The sequence below is a fragment of the Mastomys coucha genome, unplaced genomic scaffold (assembly GCF_008632895.1).
Source record: "Mastomys coucha isolate ucsf_1 unplaced genomic scaffold, UCSF_Mcou_1 pScaffold20, whole genome shotgun sequence".
In the NCBI taxonomy this organism is placed as follows: Eukaryota; Metazoa; Chordata; class Mammalia; order Rodentia; family Muridae; genus Mastomys; species Mastomys coucha.
In genome coordinates, this window is record NW_022196903.1 from 127070728 (window position 1) to 127081512 (window position 10785).

A 10785-nucleotide genomic window follows, 5' to 3' on the forward strand; every position below is an offset into this window, starting at 1 on the left:
TACACACACTTATATATATATATACATATATATATATATATATGACAGATACATGAAAAATATAAATAAAAAATTGGGGACATATATATATATATTATATATTTATATATATTTTTTCTCATACCAATTCCCTCAACTCCAGGTCTCTCCACAATAATATCCACATATAAGAGAATATATATCACATTTGTCTTTGGGATTTTTGGTCACTTTGCTTGTAATTTTTTTTCTAACTTATTCTATTTACATGCAAACTTCATGGTTTCCTTTTTTTTTCTTAAGAATTGAGTAACACTTGGACTTAAGCATTGTACAAAGAGATATGAATGGATTGATTTGCATTCTTCTACATGCTAACCACCAGTTGAGCCATCACCATTTATTAAAAATGTTGTCTTTTTCCACTGGATGGTTTTATCTCTTTTGTCAAAAATCAAGTGGCCATAAATGTGTGGGTTCATTTCTGGGTCTTCAATTCTATTCCATTAATCTACCAGGGGGATGCCAGGGCCAGTAAGCAGGAGAGGGTGGGGTTGGTGAGCAGAGGGAGGGGAGAGGGAACAGGGATTTGTTTTTGTTTTTTACTTTCTTTTTTTTCTTTCTTTCTTTCTTTCTTTCTTTCTTTCTTTTTTTTTTTTGGAGGGGAACCTGGGAAAGGAGATATTATATGACATGTGAATACGAAAACATCTAATATAAAAATACAAAAATAAAATAAAAAGCAAGGAAAAAATAATTGAGTAAGATTTCACTATTTGGCACATTTTCATTATCCATTCATCTGTGAGAGACTTTTAAATTATTTCCAATTTCCATCTATATGAATAGAACAATGAACATGAATGAAGAATGTCTTTGTACTATAACATAGAATTTTTTGGGTATATACCTAAGAGTGGTGTGGATAGACCTTGAAATTGATCTATTCCCAGATTTCTAGGGAACCATCACAAAGAATTCCATAGTGGCTGTATAAGTTTGTCTTCTCACAAGCAATAGATGAATAGTCCTCTGACATGGCATCCATGCCAGAATGAGCTGTCATTTTATTGATCTTAGCCATTCTTACTGGGGAAAATAAGATGAAATCTCAATGTGGTTTTGGTTTGAATTCCTTAATGACTAAATATATCGAATATTTCTTTAAGTGTTAAATGTTTCCTTGAGTTTTTATCTTAGCCATTCTAATTCATGTAAGGTGCAACCTCAGGATTGTTTTGAATTCCATTTCCCTGATGACTAGATGTTAAACATTTCTTTAAGTGCTTCTCAGTCATTTGATATTCCTCTACAGAGAATTCTCTGTTTAGCTCTCTACCCCATTTTTAATTTGATTATTTGGTATTTTGGAGTCTAACTTCATTTGTTCTTTATATATTTTGGATATTAGCCCTCTATTGGTTTCAGAGTTAGTGAAGATTTTTTTTCCCAAACTGCTTGATGTCCTATTGACTGTGTCCTTTGCCTTACAAAATCTTTTCAGTTTCTAGAGGTCCCATTTGCCAATTGTTGATCTCAGAACCTGAGCCACTGGTGTTCTGTTCAGGAAATTTTCACCTTTGTCATGAAGTCAAAACAATTTCCCACTTTTTCTTTTAGATTCAGAGTATTGGATTTTATGTTGACATCCTTGATCCACTTGAAATTGAGCCTTGTGAATGGTGATAAATATGTATCAATTTGCATTCTTCTACATGCAGATGAACAGCCCAGCACCATTTGTTGAAGATGCATTCTTTCATCTATTGTAGGGTTTTGGCTTCTTTGTCATAGATCAAGTATCCGTAGGTCTGTAGGTTTGTTTCTGGGTCTTTGATTCTATTCCATTAAAGTCAATACCCTCCTTCATACACATGATAAATGAGCTGAGAAAGAAATTACAGAAACAACATTCATCATAATAGCCATAAGTAATATAAAATACCTTGGTATAACTCTAACCTAGCAAGTGAAAGATCTATATGAGAAGAACTTCAAGTTCTAGAAGAAAGAAATCAAAGAAGACCTCAGAAGATGGAAAGATCTCCCATGAACATGGATAGGTAGGGTTAACATAGTAGAAGTGGGCATCTTACCAAAAGCAATCTACAGATTCAATACAATTCCTACAAAAATTCCAACTCAATTCTTCACAGAAATATAAAAGCAATTCTTAATTTCATATGGAAAACAACAATAAAAACAAGAATAGCCAAAAGAATTCATAACAATAAAAGAATTTCTGGTGAAATGACCATCCTTGACCTCAAGCTGTACTATAGAGCAATAACAACAAATATCACATGGCATTGGTACTGAGACAGACAGCTTTAAACATTTTTAAGAATGTAAAAAGAAAGGTATGATTGACAATTCAGATATCTTGACATCATTTAAAACCACAATAACCTAAGATAAATAAAATGGAAACTAAAATTCTAATATTCTTGTTTCAAAGAACATAAGAAATAAATAAAATGCCTCTGTGAAAACTTCTAAGTATATGAAGTCAAGTCATAGTTTATAGCATTTCTTTCTCTATATCACTATAAAAGCAACATTTTTCAAACATGTTTACTTTGTTGTATTATATCTGATATCTATCTTTACTACATAAGGTACATAGATATAAAATTTTCTCTTTTTGTCAATCTTGAGTATTTATAAGATTTTTCTTTACTCTCTACTCTAAATGAAATATGTGTTTTGAATAAATTAAGTCTACTTCAGTAATATATATTTAATATTCAATTTCAATTTTAAATATTCCTGTCATCTAATAATTATTGATAGACTGAAATATAGACATTTGCACATTTATGTACTATAAAATGTAATTGAACATACCCATAGTTGTTTAAGTACAGTTTTATATGTCACATAAAGGTAGACAACATACAATTCAATTAGATGTTAGTATCACATACACATGAAAAAAATTGTCTTTTCACTTCTGGGATTTTTTCTCCTACATTTATCTGTATAATTTAGTTATTTAAAAACAGAAAATTGACTAGGGACATATTGTTTCCAACCATTCTTATAATGTCTGTATAGCCACAAATCTTTTTACTTGGTAAGCTTTGGAAAAGGGCATCATAGAGTTAGATTTCTAAGTTATTTAAATATATGTATTCTGAAAATATTAGAAAGTGAATAGAATAGCTATTCTATTCATTGAATTTATACACAATATGCATTTCAATATTGCTAGAATACATATTATGTCCTTATTGCTCTAAGAACTTGGAGACTTCCTTTCTTCTTTTATAAGCATTGTGTCACTTGCCACAGAATAAACAGAACATACCTGCTTCACCTTATTGTTACCCCAGACCAGAATATAGAAATGGTTTAAAGGGAAAACCACTCCTGTAGTCAGGCAACATAAAAATAGAGAATTAGATGGTCTATGAGAATTCCAGCCAGATATGATCAAACACACACACACACACACACACACACACACACACACACACACTCACACACTGAGAGAGAGAGAGAGAGAGAGAAAGAGAGAGAGAGAGAGAGAGAGAGAGAGAGAGAGAGAGAGACTGAGGCAATTAACAGGAGAAGGGAGACCATTGCTTCTGTCCCGAGGGAACTGACTCTCTGGAGACCTCAAGACACAGCAACCAAGGATCAGCCTGGGACACATTCTTCCAGTTTTCTTCAGTGCCCGGGAGCTGATCCTGTACCATAGCACCCGGAGATTATCCTGTGCCACAGCGCTCCATACCCAAATACCTTCAGGAGAGAGCAAGTCTCCCAAGGGTGCCAACACACCAGTGACCGTGCACCACAGCTCTTCATACCTAAATTCGTACAGGAGATAACTGGTCTCCCAGGAGTTCCAACATACAGACTTACAGGAGGAACAAGGAGGAATAAGCAACAGTCAGAGATGCAAGACCAGCTAACACCAGAGATAACCAGGTGGCAAGAGGCAAGTGCCAGACCATAAGTAACAGAAACCAAGGCTACTTGGCATCACCAGAATCCAGTTCTCTCAGCAGAGTGAGCCCTGAATACTCCAACACACCAGAAAAGCAAGACTCTGATTAAAAGTCACATCAGATTATGAAGATAGAGGACTTTAAGAATGACATAAATAACTCCCTTAAAGAAATACAGGAGAACACAAACAGCTAAAAGCTTTTAAAGAGATAACACAATAATCCCTTAGAGAACTAGGGGAAAACACAATCAAATGGATGAAGGAATTGAACAAAACCATCCAGGATCTAAAAATGGAAATTGAAACAATAAAGAAATCAGAAAGGGAGACAACCCTGGAGATAGAAAACCTAGGAAAATGATCAGCACTCATAGATACAAGCATCACCAACAAAATACAATAGACAGGAAATAGAATCTCAAGTGCAGAAGATACCATTGACACAACAGTCAAAGAAACTGCAAAATGTAAAAAGTTACTAATCCAAAACATCCAGGAAGTCCAGGACACAACAAGAAGACCAAACTTAAGGATAATGGGTATAGAAGAGAATGAAGAATCCCGATTTAAAGAGCCAATAAATATCTTCAACAAAATCATAGAAGAAAACATCACTAACCTAAAGAAAGAGATGCCCATAAACATATCAGAGGCCTACAGAACTCCAAATAAACTGGACCAGAAAAGAAATTCCTCCTGTCACATAATAGTCAAAACACCAAATGCATAAAATAAAGAAAGAATATTAAATGCAGTATGGGAAAATGGTCAAGTAACATATAAAGGCAGCCCTATCAGAATTACACAAGATTTCTCAACAGAGACTATGAAAGCTAGAAGATCCAGGGCTGATCTCATATAGAACCTAAGAGAACACAAATGGTAGCCCAGACTATACCCAGTAAAACTCTCTATAGATGGAGAAAACAAGATATTACATGATGAAAACAAATTTATACAATATTTTTCCACAAATCTAGCACTACAAAGGATAATAGATATAAAACGCCAACACAAGGAGGGAAACTACACCATAGAATAAAGCAAGAAAGTAATCTTCTTTCAACAAACCCAAAAGAAGATACACACACAAACATAAAAATAACATCAAAAATAACAGGAAGCAACAATCACTATTCCTTAATATCTCTTAGTATCAATGGATTCAATTCCTCAATAAAAAGACTTAGAAAAACAGTCTGGGTATGTAAACAGGACCCAGCATTTTGCTGCATACAGGAAACACACCTCAGTGACAAAGACAGGCAATAACTACCTCAGCATAAAAGGCTAGAAAGCAATTCTGCAAGCAAATGGTCCCAAGAAACAAGTTGGAGCAGCCATTCTAATATTGAATAAAATTAACTTTCAACCAAAAGTCATCAAAGAGGATAAGGAAGGACACTTCATATTCATCAAAGAAAAAAATCTACCAAGAAGTACTCTTATTCTGAACATCTATTCTCCAAATGCAAGGACACCCAAATTCATAAAAGAAATTTTACTAAAGCTCAAAGCACACGTTGCACCTCTCACAATAATAGTGGGAGACTTCAATACCCAACTCTCATTAATGGACAGATCATGGAAAAATAACCTAAACAGAGACACATTGAAACTAACAGAAATTAAGGACCAAATGGATTTAACAGATATCTATAGGACATTTCATCATAAAACAAAAGAATATACCTTCTCAGCACCTCATGGTACCTTCTCTAAAATTGACCATATTATCAGTCACAAAAAAGGTTTCAACAGATACAAGAAGATTGAAGTAACCCCATGTATCCTATCAGACCACCACAGACTATACAGATTGCTGTTCTTCAATAGCAACAACGACAACAACAACAACAACCACAACAACAACAAAACAGATAGCCCACATATACATGGAAGCTGAACAATACCAGGGCTGAAATAAACCAAGTAGAAACAAAAAGAACCATATACAAAGAATCAACAAAACCAGGAGATAGTTCTTTGAGAAAATCAACAAAATAGATAAAACCTTAGCCAGGTACAGAGACAGTATCCAAATTAACAAAATCAGAAATGAAAGTGAGATATGACAACAGAAAGTAAGGAAATTAAAAAAATCATCAGATTCTACTACAAAAGTCTATATTCAACAAAGCTGGGAAATCTGGATAAAATGGACAGTTTTCTAGACCGATACCAAATACCATCAGATAAATCATCTAAATGGTCCCATAACCCCTAAAGAATTAGAATTAGTCATTAAAAGTCTCCCAACCAAACAAAGCCCAAGACCAGATGGTTCTAGTGCAGAATTCTATCAGACCTTCAAAGAAGACCTAATACCAATACTCTTCAAACTCTTCCACAAAATAGAAACAGAAAAAACACTACTCAATTCATTTTATGAAGCCACAATTATGCTGTGTGTTCTCCCTTGGAGATGAGACAGTTTATGTCTAATAAGGACCTTGTCACAATTTCCTTTCATAAAGGACTTCATAAGAGATTTTTTTTCTACTTCTGTCATGTTTAATATTCCAAACAGCTTTTAAAAACTGGCTATGTGTATATTTCTTTTAGCTTCAGAAGATATCATGTATATTTAAGAGGCATTTAACTAATATAAATTATTTTGATGACTTAAGAAAGGGCAATAATGAGTTGTATATTTTAAAATAATTTTTATTAGTTTAATAAAAAAATAAAAATAAAAATAAATGGCTTAAAACATTTTCCAGAGAAAAAAGAGAGAACAGAGTTGCTTGCCTTCTTTTAAAAAGTAGGCCCTTTGGGTCTCTTAGTCAGGACTTCTCTTTATGGATCAAATTCAAGATGAGAAAAAAATCAATATTTAGCAGTACTATAAACACTTGTATTCCCTGACAGTGTATAAGGAGATCATGAGGTGTCATATAAAATTCCATTCTCTGTACATGTATATATATGTGGTTCACCCTTGCTATAGGGAGAGATCTCTTCTTTGGCAAGTTGCCTGTCCTCCCTTATATATTTCTAATTGAATTTTCTAATCAAAGTTGTTGGTTCAACAAGATGACCTGAATTCAAGCCGCACTTGAATTTTTGCTCTGATATGTTATATATATATATATCTGGAGTGAGAAGATGTTTGAGCATATCCTGCTAGCAAAAAATTTACGTAGCTCAAGTTTTTCAAAATAATTCAATTTTTATGCATGGACCTTTCTATTTGGTACAAATGTACATACTTGATATTATGAAATGAAAACTTGGCCAGGCAGTGATGGTACACACCTTTAATCCCAGCACTTGGAAGGCAAAGGCAGGCAGATTTCTGAGTTCAAGGTCATCATGGTCTACAGAGTGAGTTCCAGGACAGCCAGGGCTACATAGAGAAACCTTTTCTCAAGAAACCAAAAAAAAAAAAAAAAAAAAAAAAAAAAAAAAAAAAAAAAAAAAAAAAAAAAAAAAAAAGAAAAAAGAAAAAAAGAAATGAAAACTTAATTCTAATTTGATAGCATGTAAATATGTAAATGCAGTCATATACTCTTTCACTGTTTTGTGACTCAGCTTTATAAATTCTTTGCATAAGTTTAACTAATCTGATAGTTATATGCTAGTATAATTTTAGAACAAAACATCATACATACATTCTGAATGTTTAAATCATTGGAGTTTGTTCATATATAGAATCACTACCAATATGAATTGATTTTTCACTAATAATGATATCATACAAAATACTAGATGTCACTATGACAGTTTAATGAATGAATATCACTTTCCTTGCCTGTATTCATCTCTCATTACCTTTCTTGAAACTTTCCTTTCTGCAACTCTTCTGCTTTTACCACCTACTACTTTTATGTCTCATATTTTGAATTAAATATAAAAGAAATATAGAGGAAGAAAAAGAAGATTTAAATATGGTCCAGAGAGATTGAACTTTTCTAGAAAACTAAGTTTGATATAACAAGTAGTAGAAAATAAATTTTGATCTATAATCTTATTATTATTTATTATTTATTTTATTTATTTACATTTTAAATGCTGTCCCCCTTCCCATTTCCCCTCCACAAATACCCCATCCAATCTCCTTCCCCTAAGAGGGTGTTCCTGTACCAACCCACCCACTCCTTCCTCACCTTTCTAACATCCCCCTATGCTGGGTTATTAAGCCTCAATGGAACTAAAAGTCTTTCCTCCCATTAATGCCAGATAAGGCAATCCTCTGCTACATATATCCCTAGAGCCATGGACCCATCTATGGGCTGTAAAGATAACTTAGCCATTAAAAGCTAGGCTCACAACCAAAAATCTATTACTCTTATGCCAAACTGAAACAGAATCAAATTCAGACAGAATCAGATTCAGAATTCTATAACCACAAGGATTTATGACACCAATCTTAAGCAAGAAGATATTGAGCTTAAAGAAAATTGATCTTATTATAAGATAAATTTTAGTTTTCATAAAATTTCTATTTGCTTGCTTTGTTCCCATTTCAATATTCTTACATAATTAAAGAAGACTTTTGAAGAAAATATTTTGAAAAGTTCTGTAATCAATGAATGAATTTCTGAGGAGATGTTTTTATGTATAAATAAAGTCTATAAGAGACACAAGTCAGAGTAGGAGAAGCACATACAGAGATGCGGTCTTCTCTTTCCCATTTCTCATGAAACAAATGAAAACAAAAAAAGAAAGAATCCATATGTTATCTTTGTCTTAGACTCTGTTTTATTTCTCTTAACGTGATGATCACAAGATTCATCCATTTACCAACAATTGGTGTCATTTTATCTTTTCTTATGCCTGAATAAAATACTCTATTATGCACACATGCCACATTCTCTGTTCCCTGTTGTTGATAGGCACATTAACCTATACATTTGCTGTTATTATTACAGATTATACTCTATAATAAATTCACCTCAAATATAAAGATCTTCAGAAACAAGTGAAATGGTAGAATATATGTATCAGGAAAATGGAAATTGATGAAAAACTATTATATGTAGACAGATTGATCATAGTAGATGGATGATAGAGAAATAAATTCTAATTGATTGATGATAGATATACTAATATATATTCTAAGCCAAATTTAATCATAATAGACAAAAATGAAACTAGTTGTTTAAATATAAAAACCTATCAACTCTATATATACATTAAATGTTGGGGCATCAATTTGTAAAATGAACACTACTGAACATAAAAGAATATATCAGTCTAGAAATAATGTCTGAGCATAAAATTAATATGCTATTTCAACAATAGAGAGATCATCCAGACAAAGAAAGAAATAAAAAAGGAAAAGAAAATCTAACAAGGACGTTATAGAGTCAAACTATACCATAGGTCAAATAGCCAAATGCACATCTACAGAAAACTCCATTCAGCAGATAGAGAAAATATGTTATTCTTGATAGCTCTTTGAGCTCTTAAAAATGAAACACACTTTAGGAAATAAAGCATTCCTTAACAAATACAAAACTTCAAATAGCTTATGGTTAAACCAGATAATATAGATAGACCCAAAGTAATTAAACAAAAAAGAAAGCCCAAGTGTGAATGCTAAATTACACTTAGAAGGGAAAACAAGATAATCATAGGTGGCAGAGTTAGGGAGGGAGTGCGTGGGAGAGTGATGGGTAGGTGTGAGGAGAGGCACAAGCAAGACCCAGAGTGCTGCTGTCTGTCTGAGCTGGTGTCCAGAGTAGACCTTGGGCTCAAGCTCCTCAGCCAGTCCCACAACACCCAGATGAATCTCCACTCCCAGGTGCTCTGACACACCCAGGATCAGAAGTAAGGAGGAACCAACATCTGTCCCAACACTAGGAGTAACTGGGACCAGATGGACCAGGCACACTGGAACTCCCCCAGCCCAGTGACTCAGGTTCCTTCCAGTCTGTCTGGGTTGGTGTCCTGAGCAGACCTTGGGCACAAGCTCCACAGCCAGTCCCACAACACACAGAGGAAGCCCCACTCCCAGGTGATCTAACAAGTCCAGGATCACAGGATCCTAGAGACAGCTTGACTCTGAGGAGTTCTGACACAACCAGGATCACAGGAAGGACAAACTCCAGTCAGACTTAGCAAGGGCAGGTAGCACTAGAGATAACCAGATGGTGGGGGGGCAAGTATAAGAAAATAAACATCACAAACCAAGGTTACTTGGCATCATCAGAACCCAATTCTCCCACCATAACAAGTCCTGGACATACCATTACACCAGAAAAGCAAGATTCAGATCTAAAATCACTTCTCATGGTGATGATAAAGGACTTTAAGAAAGATATGAATAGCACCCTCAAAGAAATACAAGAGAACACAAGTAAACAGCTAGAAGCCCTTCAAGAGGAAACACAAAAATCCCTTAAAGAACTACAGGAAAACACAATCAAACAGGGGAAGGAAATGAGCAAAACCATCCAGAATCTAAAAATGGAAATAGAAACAATAAAGAAAACAGAAAGAGAGACAACCCTGGCCATACAAAACCTAGGAAAGAAATCAGGAGTCATAGATGCAAACATCACCAACAGAATACAAGAGATAGAAGTGAGAATCTCAGGGGCAGAAAACACCATAGAAAACATTGACACAAGAGTCAAAGAAAATGCAAACAGCAAAAAGCAAAAAGCTCCTAACTCAAAACATCCAGGAAATCCAGGATGGAATGAGAAGACCAAGCCTAAGGATAATAGGTATAGAAGAGAGTGAAGATATCCAATGTAATGGACCAGCAAATATCTTCAACAAAATTATAGAAGAAAACTTCCCTATCCTAAAGAAAGAGATGCCCAAGAGCATACAAGAAGCCTACAGAAATCCAAATAGACTGGACCAGAAAAGAAATTCCTCCTGTCACATAATAA